Raw genomic sequence first — 20,602 nt, 5'->3', positions numbered from 1 at the left:
TCTTGGGCATCCAATCTAAGCTCCAGCCGCTCAATCGACTCTTTTATCGGGTCCCAGCAGTCCTGTTTCTCTTTAGCAAAGCCTTCCTGAATAACTTGCATCAGCTGCTCCGTTGACCGGAGGTTCAGTCCTCCGCCATGCTGTCTCCTGCTGCAGCTTCAGCACAAGCCTTCTCTGTCTTTCTGTTTCTGCCTTTACGAGCATTTCTAATCCTTCTCTCCATGCACCGATGTGGGAATTCAGTACATAATTGCCTCAGTCTTCAGTTTTACAGTTCAAGTCCCTTGTAGAAAATCGGGGGGGAAAGGTCCAAAAGTCCGACCCGAGCGGGAGCCACCAAATGTGCGACTTACTCCTTCATAGCTGCCACCGGAAATGGGGGTGGAGATGCTGCCGTTGGACTGGGGTGAGCACAGTAAGAAGTCTTACAACACCTGTCATCTCAACCACCAAGAAGGACAAGGGCAGCAGATACATGAGAACAACACCACCTGCAAGTTCCCTCCAAGCGATACACCATCCTGACTTGGAAATATGTCACCGCTCCTTCACTATCACTAGGTCAAATTCCTGGATCTCCCTCCCCAAAGGCACTGTGGGCGTACATAGACCACATGGGCGTACCTAGACTATATGGACTGCAGTGGTTCAAGAAGGTAGTTCACCACTTTTATGGGGCGTTGGTTCCATCTTGTTAGGTTTGATGAAGTCTTCATAGTCTTTAACAGGATTGTCTTTATTAACTACTAAAACTATTTATAAATAAAAAGGCACAACCTATCAACTGTCCCCAAACTTAGGTCTAAACTCAACTCTAACGCCACATTGACTCTCGGTGCAGCTCATGTGCTGTCTCACATCACTGTGTGGGTGGTTTTGTACTCAATCCCACATTAACCCTATATGTGCCAGACCCTCATGCTACAGTCACTACCTTCTCGAGAACAAATTCTAGCCTTGCCAGCAATGCTCACATCCCATGAAAGAATATTTCTAAAACACCTTGCACTGCTGTGCTCATTACTGCACACGTGATGAATTTAAATCGATCACATTTACCTGTGGGTGGAGACTCCGCCTGGAATGAAAGTCTCTTCAGTGTCTCCTAGCCCCAACCTTCTTTTAGTTAACAAGAAGTCCCCAACCAAAACATGTCCATAATCTTCTGCTGGAATGACAATCTTATCAAAGGAAGTCACAAGTATTGCTGAATTAGGAGACACATATCACCTCAGCACAGTAAGAACTGTTTTTCCGATCGGAAAATCTGATCATTTTGGAGGGGTGGGCCTAAGCAACCTATTCTAGTCTTGGGCTGGTCTAAAGCTAACAAAAATCCTTTTTCATTTTCCAGTCTCCTGCCTTCTAAGTGGCCCTTTCCCACAACCTCCCCCCCCGCCCCCCACCCCCCACTTGCAGCAGCAGTGCTGAATTTCCTAGCCTTGCGATAGCAGGGTCTCTCTCACACTGAGGTAGCGCACAGGGAACTTTGTCATGTTTTTAGATTTCACGATTCCTAACATTGGGGTGTTCAATTTTGACTTGATTCCATTCTTCTGCAATGCCGTACAAAACACAATAGCCCTCCAAGTAAGAAAAAGTGTTGTGCTGGCAAAAACGAACATAAGAGGCTAAAGAGAAAACTATCAAGGTAGGCAAGCAGTGACGACAATGTATTAGGGACCAAATTGCATTGCCCTTGAAATAATACAGTGGTTTAATATTTTGTTTGACTGAAATTCTTCTCTCTGCTGTTTCAATGGCAAATGGTTATTGCTAGAGGGATGAAGCTTAAGACTAGGAAGGTTATGCTGCAATTGTATAAGGTGTTAGTGAGGCCACACCTGGAGTAGTGTGTTCAGTTTTGGTCTCTTTACTTGAGAAAGGACGTACTGACACTGGAGGGTGTGCAGAGGAGATTCACTAGGTTAATCCCAGAGCTGAAGGGGTTGGATTACGAGGAGAGGTTGAGTAGACTGGGACTGTATTCGTTGGAATTTAGAAGGGTGAGGGGGGATCTTATAGAAACATACAAAATTATGAAGGGAATAGATAGGATAGATGCAGGCAGGTTGTTTCCACTGGCAGGTGAAAGCAGAACTAGGGGGCATAGCCTCAAAATAAGGGGAAGTAGATTTAGGACTGAGTTTAGGAGGAACTTCTTCACCTAAAGGGTTGTGAATCTATGGAATTCCTTGCCCAGTGAAGCAGTAGAGGCTCTTTCATTAAATGTTTTTAAGATAAAGATAGATAGTTTTTTTAAGAATAAAGGGATTAAGGGTTATGGTGTTCGGGCCATAAAGTGGAGCTGAGTCCACAAAAGATCAGCCATGATCTCAATGAATGGCGGAGCAGGCTCGAGGGGCCAGATGGCCTACTCCTGCTCCTAGTTCTTATGTTCTTATTTCAGGTAACAGAGAGAAAAGTGTTAATGGCATTATCACAACTACTTTCAGAGTCAGTACACTTAAGAAATGTAAGCAATACAGTGAAGATCGACGATTGTGATGAATACTTTGCCAATGATGTGCTGGTCATGGCTAAAAAGGCAGCTTCATGTTTTTGTTTTGTTTGACCTCTTCTCTGCGGAGTTACCATAAGGCCCGTTTCACTGCCTCTCATTCTAATAGTGAAGCCTTTAAAAGCGAGCAGAGGACAACTAAAAAAATCACTAAGGGAGGAGAAGATGAAATATATGAGTGTAAGCTAGTTAGTAATATAAAATAAGACTGCAAGAGATGTTTCTCGACATATAAAAGATAAGAGAGAGGCAAAAATGGACAGTGAACCATTGTGAAAATGAGGCTGGAGAAGTAGTAATAGGAAACAAAGAAATGACAGAGGAACTGAATAGTTACTTTGCATCAGTCTTCACAGTGGAAGACACCAGTGGCATATCAGAACTTCAAGAGAGTCAGGGGGCAGAGGTGCGTGTAGTGGCCATCACTGAGGAGAAGGTGCTGGGGAAGCTGAAAGATCTGAAGGTGGATAAATCACCCGGACCGGATGGACTACACCCCAGGGTTCTGAAGGAGATAGCGGAGGAGATTGTGGAGGCATTGGTGGTGATCTTTCAGGAATTACTGGAGGCAGGAAGGGTCCCAGAGGACTGGAAAGTGGCTCATGTAACATCCCTGTTTAAGAAAGGAGGGAAGCAGAAGACGGGAAATTATAGGCCGGTTAACCTGATTTTGTTGGTAAGATTTTAGTGTCCATTATTAAGGGTGAGATTGCGGAGTACTTGGAAATGCATGGTAAAATAGGACTGAGTCAGCACTGCTTCATCAAGGGCAGGTCATGCATGACAAATCTGTTAGAATTCTTTGAGGAGGTAACGAGGAAGTTAGACAAAGGAGAACCAGTTGACGTGATCTCTTTGGATATCCAGAAGGCAAGGTGCCATTCAGGATGCTGCTAAATAAAATAAGAGCCCATGGTTTTAGGGACAAGGTATTTACATAGGTAGATGATTTGCTACTGGCAGAAGCTGAGAGTCGGGATATTGGTGTCTGTTTCAGGGTGGCAGTGGTGTTCCGCAGTGTTCAGTGTTGGGACCACATCAATCCATGATATACGTTAACAATCCGGAAGAAAGAATTGAGGGCATTGTTACTAAGTTTGCAGATGATACAAAGATATGTAGAGGGGCAGGTAACGTTAATCAAGCGGGGAGGCTGCAGAAGGACTTGTACAGGCTAGGAGAGTGGGTAAAGAAATGGCATATGGAATACAATGTGGAAATGTTTGCGGTTATATTCTTTGGTCAGAAAGATAGAACTATAGACTATTTTCTAAATGGGGAAAGGCTTCAGAAATCTGAAACACAAAGGGACTTAGGAGTCTTAGTTCAGGATTGTCTCTAAGTTTACATGGAGGTTCAGTTGGCAGTTAGGAAGCCAAATGCAATGTCGAGAGGGCTAGAATACAAGAGCAGGGATGTACTGCTGTATAAGACTCTGGTCAGACCCCATTTGGAGTATTGTGGGCAATTTTGGGCCCTGTATCTAGTGAAGGATGTGTTGGCCTTGGAGGGGGTCCAGAGGAGGTTCACAGGAATGATCCTGAGAATGAAGGGCTTGTCATATGAGGAACAGTTGAGCACTCTGTGTCCATACACAATGGAGTTTAGAAGGATGAGGGGGGAGATCTCAGTGAAACTTACAGAAAACAGAGGCCTAGATAGAGTGGACGTGGAGAGGATGTTTCCATTAGTAGGGGAGACTAGAATCAGAGGGCACAGCCACAGACTGAAGGGATAATCCTTTAAAACTGAGATGAGGGGAAATTTCCTCAGCCAGAGGGTGGTGTATCTGTGGAACTCATTGCCGCAGAAGGCTGTGGAGGCGACGTCACTGAGTGTCTTTAAGACCGAGATAGATAGATTGATTCTTGATTAATAAGGGATCAGGAGTTTTGATGAATAAGGTAGGAGAATGGGGATGAGAAACATATCAACAATGATCGAAAGACAGAGCAGACTTGATGGGCCAAATGGCCTAATTCTGCTCCCATTTCTTATGGTCTTATGATGCCAGGTCGACAGAGACATGTATCACCCAGGAGAGCAGAAATTCCAGGCCATCAAGCGTGCCCTGACACCCGAGAACACAACAGAGCTAATGTCGTCCCTAGGGCTCTTCAATGATTACGGAAAATTTATTCCGGATCTGGCTACTTTACGGATGCCCATGCTTGTGCTTTTAAAGAAGCATCAAAGATGGGCATGCAAGGCACCACAAGTAGGAGCATTTGCCAGAGTGAAGCGGCAACTACTATCCTCCAGACTATTGATGTATTATGACCTTCGAAATGACTGATCCTCGCGTGTGATGCCTCTCCATAAGGCATTGGGGCAGTGTTGTCCCGCCAGTGGGACGATTGGACAGAGCGGCCGATAGCCTACACATCTAAAACTCTGGCTGATGCAGAGCGCTGCTATGCGCAAATTAGAAAGGAAGGGGGCCATAATTTTTGCAGTCAAGAGGTTTCATCAATATGTCTGTGGACGTAATGTTTCAATAATGACAGACCACAAGTCCTTACTCGGCCTTTTCAAAGAGAATAAAATGATACCACTAATAGCTTCAGCCAGCTTCCGACGATGGGCATTGTTGTTGTCAGCATGTGAGTCTACCTGTGGGTGCTGTCCAATCGCACAAGTTAGAGCAGCACGGGCAGCACGGTAGCATTGTGGATAGCACAATTGCTTCACAGCTCCAGGGTCCCAGGTTCGATTCCGGCTTGGGTCACTGTCTGTGCGGAGTCTGCACATCCTCCCAGTGTCTGCGTGGGTTTCCTCCGGGTGCTCCGGTTTCCTCCCACAGTCCAAAGATGTGCAGGTTAGGTGGATTGCCCATGATAAATTGCCCTTAGTGTCCAAAATTGCCCTTAGTGTTGGGTGCGGTTACTGGGTTATGGGGATAGGGTGGAGGTGTTGACCTTGGGTAGGGTGCTCTTTCCAAGAGCTGGTGCAGACTCGATGGGCCGAATGGCCTCCTTCTGCTCTGTAAATTCTATGTAAATTCTACGTTCTATGTTACGCAGCCTAGTCTCGCAGCTGACTGAAGCACAACGATGGGTAAAACGGAGAAAGAGAACCCCTCTGCATCCGGCAACAGAGGGACCTTCGGCTTAAAGACGGAGGGGTGTAATAACTCCCGAGACTCACGGCGATGGCCTGATTGATCTCCCTATGGGCTGGTGGACTATGAGCTCACATGCTAATGGGCGAAGGTCCATCAGCTGGGGCTCGGAGTAATCACCTCATAAAACCTGGCCCGGATTGGGACTGGCATGATCGATAGTCCCGGTTGGGATCTTTGTGCCTACGCTGCATTGCTGCCTTTTCTTTTGGTTTAAAATAAGCTGCTGCTGGAATTCACCTTCTTGGGCCTCCTGAACTTTTATGGCTGTGTAACTCAGAGGGCTGTGCAACAGGGAGGGTTGTGCAACAGGGAGTGGTGTGTACCAGGGAGCTGATCCAATCACACCAGGAACATGCCTGGCTAGTTAGGCTAAAATTATCCCCAAGATGTCTACACCGGATTCTAAAAGAGGGAAACAAAGAGTGACTGTCTGATACGGGTAAATGTACAGGAATCAGTTTTGATATCATCCAGGACAATTCAATAGAATATATTTTCCTTTTCGGTTAAGTCAACTAGAATTAACAAAAAAATGTATATGAGCAGGACTTGAAAATTTGAATATATTGTTTCTTTTCCTACATCTATTCTTTCCTCAAAGGTTTTTTTTGTGTGATCCTCCTTCTCCCATCCTCTGGACCCTACCTGACTGTGAGAGGAAGGATGCGTACATTCTGTGGGCCCTGGATTAATATAGGTGTCCAAGAGGGATCACCAACCTCAGGAAGTAAAGGTGGAGCAACCTCAGGCCCTTTCAGAAACTTGAAAGTAAAATGTTTATCTTTATTTACCTGCCTGCCCTCGTCTGATCAAAAAGTTTGGCGAGTTTGTACTTAAAAGTGGAAACTACTACCAAGAAATGATCACTGCGGGAAACATTCAATAATTTACAACTATTATTCGGGAAAAAGATAAAGAGGTTTACCATAATAGTCTGTGGATCTCATTTGTTAGACAAAAGCAACACAATACATCTCTATTGAAATGCTAAGAGTATTTTATTCCCTTCTCATCTAAAATCACGTTTCCTCTCGATATTGCTTTTGCTGAGTTGTCGATGAAAAACTGATGGTAAAAGAACGGTAGTACTCACATTATTGATCTGGGGTATGCGTCTCTTCCAGTTTACATTTTCCCTTTCATCATATGTGATCTGCAAATAACATATGCGTTTTGTAAATAATATGTGCAGTTCTTTCTGCCCACACACTAAGAACCAAGAACGGCTTTGTGAATACTTGCTAAAAAGCTACTGGAGCTGGTTTCTACTTCAGCATAGCCACAGAACTGGCCTACTTTCGCCAGCAGGAATCAACTCATCTGTGGTAAAGTCAGTGCTTTCCTGTCTCTGTCTCCACCCCTCTCACACCTCCCTCCATTATTGTTGCTGTCACTATTTAATTTACAGCTTCACTCGAGCACACCTGCTAGGTGGCTACTCCCTTTTCTTAAAAGGGTAACACCTTGGTTTAAGTCGCTTCCATGCTGAGTCAGCAGCCCGTTCTCGTGTCCTTCCATTTCGCAGCAACCCGGAACCTTCTGTGTTTGCAATTGCTTTTGTGTGTAGGATGTGGGGATTAAAGGGGTTTGTTGCAGCAGTACGTCTGGTCGGATGTAAGTTTGTTCCTCTGCCATTCTGCCTCCCAGTAAATCTCTTCTGAATCGCACAGAGTAAGGATGGGGTTTGTTTTAAATCAGCATTGTTGACAGTCGAGTCATTAACGTTGAAACTCTATCACCATCAATCTGCCAAATATACTTTTGTTAAACCATTGATTCAACGCAGAGAAAGGGCTCCAGCTACCATTGCAAAGGCTGCCATTTGAGGTGTGTGCGCAGCTGAGCAAATTGCAGCCATGACTATATACTTCGAACAAAGTAGAAATCCAGGTTTTGGGAGGGAAAGGGGAGAGCGGCGTCAATGTAGACAATGGTGGCTTCTGTTCGCTCTTTATTTCTCAGAGAAGTGGCATCTTGTGGACTCACTGCGTGAGAACTCCAGTGACACTTGAAGTAGGTGGAGTCTGTCTGCTTATCTGCTGTCCGGATTTAAGCGTCTCTACTGAAGGGTTTTCATTAAAACTTATTTAAGATCTAAGAAAGAGATTTGGATGGCAGCGACCCGGCAGTGATTTGAGAGCCGAGTTACTCACAGCTGCCCCTGAAAGGCCCCCCGCCATCACTGCCATCATCCCTTTTAAAATCTTAGCAAAGAGTCAACAATATGAAAGAAAACAGAGCAATTTATCACCAGCTGCATCAGACAGGTGAGTAGGTGCAAAAACCCAAGTAAGAAAAGCAGATATGTATGGAACCTTTTGAAAATAGGACCAATTTGATTTTTGATTTTCTCAAATGGTGCTTTGAGGTTTTGTTGAAAGACATTCAACGATTGATTCTTTCCCCTTTTTGTACCTCAGCACCAATGACTTTGTGGTATTCAATGTAAGTAGCTTACGAATTAATGCTTCCACGTGTCATGTAGACAGATCAGGTAACATGGAAACCACCCGGCACATTTGTGAGACCCTTAATTAATGGGTCCTTGTTGATGCATGTGCAAGTTTGACGGTGTGCTAACCTTCACAAGGACTACTGGGGGGGGGGGTCACTAATCACTCTTCCCCATGGGGCTCACGGAGTACAGGTTCCCGTGGTCGCGCGGGAGGCCTGACCAGCTGGGACTCATTAGTGAGCCCTTTAAATGCTGCTCCCAGCCGGGAGTTCTGATAGTCCCGGACTGGGATATTAGTGTTGTACGCCATGATGGCAGCTTTATCTTTTCAGTAAAAATAAACCTGTTTAGCTTTCTTCTTCGTGTTGCCTGGATTACTACATTGGCAATGAGAATCAAATACGAGATTCTGGACACCCTTCATTGAAACTTTGGTCCGGAACGAAGAGGGGCAGTGAGATGTGGCAGGTCCGGGAGGCTTCCAGCCTCCCGGATAGCTTCATCTGCAGAAAGTGCACCCAACTGGAACTCCTCACAGACCGCATGGTTCGGTTGGAGCAGCAGTTGGATTCACTTAGGAGCATGCAGGTAGCGGAAAGCGTCATAGATAGCAGTTATATAAATGTGGTCACACCCAAGGTGCAGGCAGAGAAATGGGTGACCATCAGAAAGGGCCAGCAGTCAGTGCAGGAATCTCCTGTGGTTGTCCCCCCTCTCGAACAGGTATACCCCTTTGGATACTGTCGGGGGGGATAGCCTATCAGGGGAAAACAGCAGCAGCCAGAGCAGTGGTACCACGGCTGGCTCTGATGTTCAGAAGGGAGGGTCAAAGTGCAGAAGAGCAATATTCATAGGGGACTCTATAGTCAGGGGCACAGATAGGTGCTTCTGTGCACGTGAAAGAGACTCCAGGATGGTATGTTGCCTCCCTGGTGCCAGGATCCAGGATGTCTCCGAACGGGTAGAGGGCATCCTGAAGGGGGAGGGCAAACAGGCAGAGGTCGTTGCACATATTGGTACTAACGACATAGGCAGGAAGGGGCATGAGGTCCTGCAGCAGGAGTTCCGGGAGCTAGGCAGAAAGTTAAAAGACAGGACCTCGAGGGTTGTAATCTCGGGATTACTCCCTGTGCCACGTGCCAGTGAGGCTAGAAATAGGAAGATAGAGCAGCGAAACACGTGGCTAAACAGCTGGTGTAGCAGGGAGGATTTCCGTTATCTGGACCACTGGGAGTTCTTCCGGGGCAGGTGTGACCTATATAAGAAGGACGGGTTGTATCTAAACTGGAGAGGCATAAATATCCTGGCCGCGAGGTTTGCTAGTGTCACACGGGAGGGTTTAAACTAGTATGGCAGGGGGGTGGGCACGGGAGCAATAGGTCAGAAGGTGAGAGCATTGAGGGAGAACTAGGGAATAGGGCCAGTATGGCTCTGAGGCAGAGCAGACAGGGAGAAGTTGTTGAACACAACGGGTCTGGTGGCCTGAAGTGCATATGTTTTAACGCAAGAAGTATTACGGGTAAGGCAGATGAACTTAGAGCTTGGATTAGTACTTGGAACTATGATGTTGTTGCCATTACAGAGACCTGGTTGAGGGAAGGGCAGGATTGGCAGTTAAACGTTCCAGGATTTAGATGTTTCAGGCGGGATAGAGGGGGATGTAAAAGAGGTGGCGGAGTTGCGCTACTGGTTAGGAAAAATATCACAGCTGTACTACGGGAGGACACCTCAGAGGGCAGTGAGGCTATATGGGTAGAGATCAGGAATAAGAAGGGTGCAGTCACAATGTTGGGGGTTTACTACAGGCCTCCCAACAGCCAGTGGGAGATAGAGGAGCAGATAGGTAGACAGATTTTGGAACAGAGTAAAAACAACAGGGTTGTGGTGATGGGAGACTTCAATTTCCCAATATTGACTGGGACTCACTTAGTGCCAGGGGCTTAGACGGGGCAGAGTTTGTAAGGAGCATCCAGGAGGGCTTCTTAAAACAATATGTAGACAGTCCAACTAGGGAAGGGGCTGTACTGGATCTGGTATTGGGGAATGAGCCCGGCCAGGTGATAGAAGTTTCAGTAGGGGAGCATTTCGGGAACAGTGACTACAATTCAGTAAGTTTTAAAGTGCTGGTGGACAAGGATAAGAGTGGTCCGAGGGCGAATGTGCTAAATTGGGGGAAGGCTAATCATAACAATATTAGGCGGGAACTGAAGAACCTAGATTGGGGGCGGATGTTTGAGGGTAAATCAACATCTGACATGTGGGAGGCTTTCAAGTGTCAGTTGAAAGGAATTCAGGACCGGCATGTTCCTGTGAGGAAGAAGGATAAATACTGCAATTTTCAGGAACCTTGGATAACGAGAGATATTGTAGGCCTCGTCAAAAAGAAAAAGGAGGCATTTGTCAGGGCTAAAAGGCTGGGAACAGCCAAAGCCTGTGTGGAATATAAGGAAAGTAGGAAGGAACTTAAGCAAGGAGTCAGGAGGGCTAGAAGGGGTCACGAAAAGTCAATGGCAAATAGGGTTAAGGAAAATCCCAAGGCTTTTTACATGTACATAAAAAGCAAGAGGGTAGCCATGGAAAGGGTTGGCCCACTGAAGGCTAGGCAAGGGAATCTATGTGTGGAGCCAGAGGAAATGGGTGAGGTACTAAATGAATACTTTACATCAGTATTCACCGAAGAGTAGGAATTGGTGGATGTTGAGTCTGGAGAAGGGTGTGTAGATAGCCTGGGTCACATTGAGATCCAAAAAGACGAGGGGCGCGATTCTCCGACCCCCCCACCGGGTCGGAGAATCGGCGGGGGCCGGCGTGAATCCCGCCCCTGCCGTGTCGCGAATTCTCCGCCACCGGATATTCGGCCAGCCGGCGTGGATTGAACCACCTTTGGGACGGCGGGACATGGCGGCGTGGGTGGGCTCCGGGTTCCTGGGGGGAGCGCGGGGCGATCTGGCCCCGGGGGGTGCCCCCACGGTGGCCTGGCCCGCGATCGGGGCCCACCGATCCGCGGGCGGGCCTGTGCCTTGGGGGCACTCTTTTCCTTCAGCCTTCGCCATGTTCTCCACTATGGCGGAGGCGGAAGAGACCCCCTCAACTGCGCATACGCGAGGATGCCATGAACGGCCGCTGACACTCCCGCGCATGCGCCGCCCGGCAAAGTCATTTCCGCGTCGGCTGGCGGGGCACCAAAGGCCTTTCCCGCCAGCTGGCGGGGCGGAAATCAGTCCGGCGCGGGCCTAGCCCCCCAAGGTAAGGGCTCGGCCCCTCAAGATGTGGAGAATTCTGCACCTTTGGGGCGGCGCGATGCCGGACTGATTTGCGCCGTTTTTGGCGCCGGTCGGCGGACATCGCGCCGATTACGGAGAATCCCGCCCGAGGTGCTGGGCGTCTTGAAAAATATTACGGTAGATAAATCCCCAGGGCCTGATGGGACCTACCCCAGAATAATGAAGGAGGCTAGAGAGGAAATTGCTGAGGCCTTGACAGAAATCTTTGGATCCTCACTGTCTTCAGGTGATGTCCCGGAGGACTGGAGAATAGCCAATGTTGTTCCTCTGTTTAAGAAGGGTAGCAAGGATAATCCAGGGAACTACAGGCTGGTGAGCCTTACGTCAGTGGTAGGGAAATTACTGGAGAGAATTCTTCGAGACAGGATCTACTCCCATTTGGAAGCACAGGGGATCAGGGGTGAGCTGGCAAGGTGGATACAGAACTGGCTAGGTCATAGAAGGCAGAGAGTAGCAATGGAAGGATGCTTTTCTAATTGGAGGGCTGTGACTAGTGGTGTTCCACAGGGATCAGTGCTGGGACCTTTGCTGTTTTGTAGTATATATAAATGATTTGGAGGAAAATGTAACTGCTCTGATTAGTAAGTTTGCAGACAACACAAAGGTTGGTGGAATTGTGGATAGTGATGAGGACTGTCAGAGGATACAGCAGGATTTAGATTGTTTGGAGACTTGGGCGGAGATTAATCCGGACAAATGTGAGGTAATGCATTTTGGAAGGTCTAATGCAGGTAGGGAATATACAGTGAATGGGAGAACCCTCAAGAGTATTGAAATTCAGAGAGATCTAGGTGTACAGGTCCACAGGTCACTGAAAGGGGCAACACAGCTGGAGAATGTAGTCAAGAAGGCATACGGCATGCTTGCCTTCATTGGCAACCTTTGTGTCGTCTGCAAACTTACTAATCAGACCAGTTACATTTTCCTCCAAATCATTTATATATTAAGTATAAGAATTGGCAAGTCATGTTGCAGCTGTATAGAACCTTAGTTAGGCCACACTTGGAATACAGTGTTCAATTCTGGTCGCCACACTACCAGAAGGATGTGGAGGCTTTAGAGAGGGTGCAGAAGAGCTTTACCAGAATGTTGCCTGGTATAGAGGGCATTAGCTATGAGGAGTGGTTGAATAAACTCGGTTTGTTCTCACTGGAACGACGGAGGTTGAGGGGCGACCTGATCGAGGTCTACAAAGGGGCATAGACAGAGTGGATAGTCAGAGGCTTTTCCCCAAGGTAGAGGGGTCAATTACTAGGGGCATAGGTTTAAGGTGCGAGGCGCAAGGTTTAGAGTAGATGTACTAGGAAAGTTTTTTTACACAGAGGGTAGTGTGTGCCTGGAACTCGCTGCTGGAGGAGGTGGTGGAAGCAGGGACGATAGTGACATTTAAGGGATCTTAACAAATACATGAATAGGATGGGAATAGAGGGATACGGACCCAGGTAGTGTAGAAGATTGTAGTTTAGTCGGGCAGCATGGTCGGCACAGGCTTGGAGGGCCGAAGGGCCTGTTCCTGTGCTGTACTTTTTTTTGTTCTTTGTTCTTGTTCTTGAGAACCCGCTAATGCCTCTGTTCGAGAACCTTAGCCATATGATGCGGGTGTAGAGGACTCGCCCCAGTAGATTGAAATAATGCACTATTTTTTTTTGTGCAATGGCATAGAATGTGACGACTGACACAAGATAATCTTTCTAACTACCAATGTCCGGCATCATAAAGACTTTGACGCACCCAGCAGCCCCGGATTCAAAAAACTGGTAGAGGTAGTGGCAAACCACTATGACCCAAGACCATCGATAATTCTTAAGCATTGCAGATGGAAGATGGCTGGAAGGACCCCTGAGAATTCATGATGGAATTCCTGACCAGGCTCAGGTAAGTGGCATAACACTGTGAATATGGACCATTCCTTCCTGAGAAGCTACAGTACCGATTGGTATGTGGGATAAACAACATTGTGCCACAGCGGAAGCTTTTATGGGTGGCACGGTAGCACAGTGTTAACACTGTTGCTTCACAGCACCAGGGTTCCAGGTTCGATTCCGGCTTGGTTCACTGTCTGTGCGGAGACTGCACGTTCTCCCCATGTCTGTGTGGGTTTCCTCCGGATGCTCCAGTTTCCTCCCAGAAGTCCCGAAAGACGTACTTGTTAGGTGAATTGGACATTCTGAATTCTCCCCCAGTGTTATTCTCTCCCGAACAGAGGCCGGAGTGTGGCGACTAGGGGATTTTAACAGTAGCTTCATTGCAGTGTTAATGTAAGCCCACTTGTGACAATAATAATGATTAGTATTATTACTAGCAGAATCCACCCTAGACCTTAAAAGAGCCATAGAACTGGCATTGTCTCAGCAGAGAAATCTGAAAAAGGAGCCCAGGAACTTCAAGGGTCAAGGCACAGTAGCGAGTTTGGTGTAAGACGACCCCCATATAGAAAGACCAGTTTCCCCTTCGAGAGGACTCGCGTGCCCCACCCACCGCCTGTCCACCACTCAAGAACAGGGATGGAGGGCCAACAAAACCCAGATATATTAGGGAAGCTTCCCCAGAGGACTTCAGGGAACATTTGCAAAGTTGCAGTACCTTGGCCAAATGACATGCCCACGGCAAGACGGCCAGGAATCAACAGATTCCACCCAGGCCAGAAGCCAAAGCCTCCTCAGGCCTAGGCCTTGTAAACCCACCAGCCCAAACAGGACAAAATGATACAGTTGAACTGTATCACTGCTCCCAAGGTTGCTCCAATTAAAATCAAACTCCAGGTCAATGCTCACTCCCTGGAAATGGAAGTGGACACAGGAGCCGCCATCTCCATTATTGGGGAACAGACTTTCAGATGCCTCCGAATGGGCATCATGCCCCTAGGCCTGTGAGGTACCAGGGCCAGGTTGGCCACGTATATGGGAGAATCTCTACGGATTGTAGGAACCACCGTAATCCCAGTTATCCATGGGCAGCTGATGGTCCGACTCCCTCTCATAGTCGTATGAAGATCAGGGTCTTGATCTTCTGGGCAGGGACTGGCTCCAACTGGGTGAGCAGCAAATTTTCAAAATGGGAACTGGCGGACTAAGTATGCCCGACCTAAGTATTTCAGGCACGACCGGTCCGCTATACCTTGCTCACCAAGGTAGAGATCAAATTTGTGCAGTTGGAAAGTCTTGGCACCATACGCCTGGTGCAATTTGAGGATTTGGCTGAGTCAGTAGTCCTGGTCCTCAAGCCCGGCAAGTCAGTCCATCTTTGCAGGACAATGAACTAAGTGTTAACAGAGTGTCCTGTCTAGACCAATACCCCATGTTGCGTAGCGAGGACCTCAATGCAAGACTGACACTTTTAACAAACTTGATATGAGCTACGTGTTTCTCCAGCTAGAGCTTGATACAAAAAATACGTAACCATTAACACCCGTAAGGGCTTGTATGAATACACCCAGTTTCCTTTTAGAGTCTCATCGGTGTACACCACTTTCTAGACCTCAATGGAAAATATCCTTCAAAGGCTGCATAAGGTGGCAGTGTACCTAGGTGATATGTGAATCAGAGGAGCCACTGAAAAGGAACATTGGACAAAGCTGGAGGAAGTTCTACGATGATTCTCTAACGTGGCTTCTGCTTCAAGTGCGAAAACTGTGTTTTCCACGCAGGCGAGGTAGCATACCTCTCGGGTGCTGCATCGATAACGACGGCCTGCACTCTGTAGAGGACCCCATGTAGGCTATAAAAGGGGCACCGACCCTAAGAAACACGACCAAACTGAAGTTGTTCCTAGGCCTCATAAATTATTACGGGAAATTCATTCGCAACCTGGCTACTGTCCTGGCACCCCTACACGCACTTTTGGAGAAGCACCATAAGTGGTTGTGGAGGGCACGGCAGGATGAAGCATTCAATAGCTGCTATCATCCAACATCTTGCCGCACTACCACAGACCACAGGTACTGGCATGTGACACCTCTCAATACGGAGTAGGGCAGTGTCTCCCATTGGTGGGACGATGGCACCAAGCAACCAATTGCATATGCATCACGAACCTTGGCAGATGTGGAACGACTCTATGCCCAAATTGAAAAAAAGGGATTGGTCGTCGTGATATTTGGAAGAACGAAATCCCATTCGTACGTTTACGGCCGGCACTTTATGATAATCACAGACCATAAACCCCTTTTGGACCTTTTGAAGGAGGACAAAACGATCTCCCCCCCCCCACAGCCTCGGTTCAGATCCAACGTTGGGCTTTATTGTTGGCAGCCAATGAGTACTCCATCGAGCCCCGCCCTGGCGCATACATCGGCAGTGCCAACGCTCCGAGTTGCCTACCACTGCCCAGAAGCTTGACCCCCTCCACCAGTAATGGAAGAAGTCACAATGACACTAAATTTCCTGAATACCCTGCCTGTACCCACGAAACAAGTGCAGGTGTGGACCCAGAAGGACACCACACTGGCAAAACTGCGTCACATGACCCTAAGTGGCAGAATTCGAAAACACCCACAGGGGATATGAAGCGTGGAAGATGCATCATCCTGTGGGGAACCTGAGTGGCCGGCTCCTACCGAGGTCAGTGCCCAATCTTGACGGAGCTCCACAACATTCACCAAGGGGTCTCCAAGATGACGATGTTCACAAGGAGAAACGTTTGGTGCCCAGGCTTGACACTAACATTGAGCAGTTGGTGAAACAGTTCCCCTTGTGTCAAGGGAACCAGAAGCCCACACTTCAGCCTCACTGCGCCGTGGGAATGGCCAGGGATACCTTGGGTGCAGGTACATGTGGACTTTGCCGGGCTGTTCATGGGATCGATGTTCTTAATCTTTGTCGACATACAAATCCTCTACCAGTCCCAACATGACTATAGAGAAACTCCGGCAATCATTTTGTGTTTATGGGTTACCGGAGGTCCATGTGTCAAACAATGGGGCTCCGTTCACCAGCCGAGAATTCCAGGCATTTGGGAAGTCCAACATGATTAAACATATCTGAACGGTGCCATCTGAACCGTCCATCCTCCAATGGCCTGTCTGAATGTGTGCTTCAAATGTTTAAAAACAACATGAATAAACAGACTGCTGGGTCTCTAGACACCAAATTGGCCTGGTTCGTCTTTGATTACAGCGTCTGGTGTCTGACTGCTTGGCCTTTACCACAGCACAGACACACTCAACATCTCAGTGTTTCAGTGGAAACTCAGGCTGAAGTCATGAGGCCCATGCTTATTGCCATGCAGGCTCAGACCGCTGTCATCAGTTGCCACTGTTCAAAGCGGCTTGCAGATATCTCGCAGCAGCCCAGCAATCTGTGCTCTAGCAGGTTACTAGGATTGCTGAGGGGCCGCCCTAGGGGAGTGGCTTCCTGGTGCAAGAGCCTGCTTGTCCTCACCGAGAATGTCATTATTCATGCTTCCACCACTGCCACTTCACCGGTGCTCGTGCTGTTTCCCCTCAGCCAGAGAGCCCTAAACGCCACTGCCGCTCTCAAGGTGCGGCAGTTCAAAGCCAGACCCTCGAGGCCCATTCAAAGCCATCCTGCAGGGCAATCTGCAGCCACCCCCAATGAAAGTCAAGAGTCTTCCACCAGCCATGCTGGAACAGTTAGGTTTACATTGTGTCCGAGTACTTGGACTGTTTTGTATGTGTGACTAGGAGTGTTTTTTGAATAAGCAGTCATGGAATGGATATTTTTTTGGTGGATTTTATTTTGGAACTTTGGTCAAGAGGATGTTGTGATGCCACATAGCGGTGAATTTTGGAGGTGCTGTGATGTTGAGATGAACTCTTCGCAGAGTTGGAATCTAGCTCTCTGCTCACAGACAAATTGTCCAGCCAGTAAGAATAGCAGATGACTCCTTCTCTTCCACCTCGTCCCTTTGAGCACAGCTTCCCCTCTCTGCTGCCAGTACCCTGGTTCCAAATTAACTTTCAGCACAAGAGCAACTGTAAATACAGCCCCTATTACTGAAGCAGCCTTTCTCCGGAGAGGCCAGCTAACTCCTCTGATCTCTGTCAAGATTCAGAAATACTGTAAAAATCCCCCCCAAACTCCTCCTACAACAATCGCCACAGTGGCCCAGATTTTCACCATCACAGAGAGCCTGATATTTTTGCTTTCTATTTTTCTGAGGGCTGGAGTGGAGTTGGGCTGGGGTTCATGGATGTACAGATTATAGAGGCAGCTGGCCATTTAAATCATTAGCTTCCTCCACTTAAGTTGGATTTTGTTAGACCAGGGATGGAATAATACAGGGGGTTGCTGGCTGGTGGATGGCATTCTCCATGCCAATCCGCCATGTAGCCATAAAGCACTGTGGGTCAGACAAACTTGGACTTACAGCCCTCAATGGGGAAGACACCTTGCTCTCTTGAGCTGCCAGCCAATCCGATTGGCCGTCAGCTCCTTAAGTCCTGGCAGCACCAAGAAGGCATCAGTGGCCAGTGCCGAGACCACAGGAGAAGATGACAACCAATACATCCCCCGTGCAGGCAAGTGTTGGGCCGGGGAAATTTTGGTAGGTTAGCGAGAGAGAGGGATGGGTTTAAGGGAGGGAGTGGGCAGGAAGTAACTTCAAATTTCACAAATTGCTTCATTAGCTGTAAAGTATTTTGGTTAATCCTAAGGTTGCAAAGAGGTCTATAGGGGTTGCATCATACCAGCCCTTTAGAGATGGGCGAGGAGGTGGGGCTTGTAAAATGGTGAATGAAGGTGGGGGGGTGGAGTGGCTGTTGTCTTCCCACTGCCATTCTATTTTATTGGAGACGGGGAAAAATGGATTATGCCTCCTCCCACCCAGAGACTACTGGCATTTTAGCAGCAGCAGGTGGCCCCTATGCCATGTGAGGAGACTGCTTGGTGAATGCTGGGGTCTTGAGGATGGGGGGACATGTGCCCTTCAAATTGGGCATTCTGTGGCCCATGGAGGGGCCCCCTGGTGGCAATGGTCACCCCAATGGCAACTAACGTCCACAACTATTGCTGCCTCCCTGCTCAATTGGAACCTAACTGGCCCTACCAACCCCAGAACCCACTTCACTTAGCTGCGAGTGTGGCAAAACCACCCAGACCAAATTCAATGCTCTAAGTGCTACTCTTTACAGCCAATGACGTACTTTTGAAATGCAGTTACTGTTGAAATGTAGAAAACGCAGCAACTAATTTGTTCACAAGTGTGATGAATGGAGGATTATAGGAATATTGGATTCTAAATATTAGGGCAATTTTAGGGTTAAAAGCCTGGGATTATATTGTGTTTGACTGCAGTGGTCATGTTTTTAAAAAGGATTTTCTTTTGCAGGGCCTGGGAAGCTTCAGGAGCCAGAAGATGAAATTGACCAGAGGATTGTGTTTTTCAGTCTGGGCTAGTGCATGCAGTTTGACTGGGGAAAGTCCCTGGGAGTTAATGTGCTTTCAGCCAGGGGAGTTCATTTGTTTTTCAGCTTGGGAAGATGATGTCATTGCTGGGTGGAGCTAAGGGATTCAGAAGCATTTTAAAAAAGCTTTGGAGAAAAGTTGGAGTCTTATCTGACTGACTCTAAGTCCAGAATTCTCTCCCAGTAGGATAGTTATAAAAAGAGTGATAATATTTCAAGCAGAGCAGTCTTGTCTGAGTACAATTAAGACGCCGAAACAAGCCGATTGAAACAGCTTTTTGAAGACATTCAGCCAGAGTCTGGAAAGTTCCAAATCTGTTCTGTAAAGCATGTATTATTCTATGGCATGCTGATTTTTAGATGGAATGAGAGCTGTACATTTATTTTTTTGTTGCTTAATGGGGAATTGAGTAGTAGTGTTTAAGGGGTAATTGTAAGCTGTTCTTTTTGCATGTGAAGTTGAAGATTTTAATGTTGTATTCAAAATAAAGTTTTGTTGTAAAAAAAAATACCAAATTGCTACTTCTTCAAGCAATCACTCCTGGAGTGAATCATAAGATAAACAAAGGAACACGTTTGAGAAAGGAGAATAGAATGAAAGGAAGGCAGACACAAACAGCTATAATCAAAGAAACAAAAATAGACCAACAGAGTGATTGAGAAGAAAACAAATACATTAACTGGCAGGTGGACATCACCCTCTGTGCATTGACCTAAACTGGTTTCCAAAAAAGCAACTCCTTGACTTTAAAATTCTCGTCCTTGTTTTCAAATATATTTATGGCCCTGCCCCTCATCTCAGCAATCCCCTCCAATCCCACAACGCTTCAAGATATCTACAGTCCCCCAATTCTGGTCGCTTGCACATTCTTGATTTTAATCATTCCACCTTTGGTAGTCTTGCCTTTAGTTGCCTAAAGCACTAAGCTCTAATGTCCTAAACACTGGAATTATTTCCGCTACTCACTTCACCTCATTTTCCTCCTTTTAAGATGTTCCTTAACATTTATCTCTTTGACCGCGATTTTGGTCATCTGCCCCAATATCTCCTAATAAGACTGCGGCCAAGTTTTCAAAGCAAATTACTGCGGAGGCTGGAATCTGAAACAAAAACAGAAAATGCTGGAAAATCTCAGTGGGTCTGACAGCAACTGTGGAGAGAGAACGGAGCTGACGTTACGAGTCTGGATGACTCTTGGTCAGAGCTCTGAAATCCAGAGTCGAAACGTTAGCTCTGTTCTGTGTCCACAGATGCTGTCAGACTCGCTGAGCGTTTCCAGCATTTTCTGTGTGTGCCAAATTCTGTTTGATAATGCTCCTGTGAAGTCTCTTAGGACATTAAAGGCACTATTATAAATGTAGATTGTCTGGAAACTCTTATAATAATGCAAGTAGGTGAGGGCTGCAAACTTCTTGCCTCATTTATATATAATATAAAATCCCGCAGCTGCAATCTTTACCAATGCTGTCAGCAGTGAGCTATGATTTACAGAATAAGTTTAGACTGAGGCTAAAAGTAGTAAAATGATGAATGAAGTCAGGGAACTGTCATTTCAGCAAGATGCAGCCTTTTATGAACATTGCCCCTGACTGATGCAATAAGCTGAAGACAAAATGCAATTACGTTACTGTTTAAGCTAGACAGGAAGAGCTTGACAGACATTATCGTCTATTTGTATCAGAGAGGAAACATGATTCAATGACCACAGAATCAGAACTTTTTAGTAATGGGTGGGTGATGAGGGGAGATTTCCTGAAACAGTCATGTCATCAGTTAAAAATAAAGTATCACGACGGTATCATACGTGCAGTGAATAGATTTGAAACGATCCTTTTGAGGAAAAATTGGCATGTA

General features: G+C 47.0%; 1 long non-coding RNA gene across 2 annotated transcripts; it reads left to right on the top strand.

Moving 5' to 3' along the window:
• The first annotated feature begins 7,149 nt into the window (after nt 1–7,149).
• LOC140427281 (uncharacterized) lies at nt 7,150–19,206 on the top strand. Of its 2 annotated transcripts, none has more exons than XR_011948435.1 (3): nt 7,150–7,259; nt 13,047–13,259; nt 18,672–19,206. It is a non-coding gene; the product is annotated as an uncharacterized lncRNA (long non-coding RNA). The 2 variants fall into 2 exon arrangements; XR_011948434.1 differs by lacking the exon at nt 7,150–7,259 and adding an exon at nt 7,389–7,912.
• Nucleotides 19,207–20,602: the final 1,396 nt, after the last annotated feature.

Source organism: Scyliorhinus torazame, chromosome 7, assembly GCF_047496885.1.
Source record: "Scyliorhinus torazame isolate Kashiwa2021f chromosome 7, sScyTor2.1, whole genome shotgun sequence".
NCBI classification, from domain to species: Eukaryota; Metazoa; Chordata; class Chondrichthyes; order Carcharhiniformes; family Scyliorhinidae; genus Scyliorhinus; species Scyliorhinus torazame.
The sequence above is the reverse complement of the archived record's forward strand: the minus strand, read 5'-3'. Positions and strand labels throughout refer to the sequence as shown.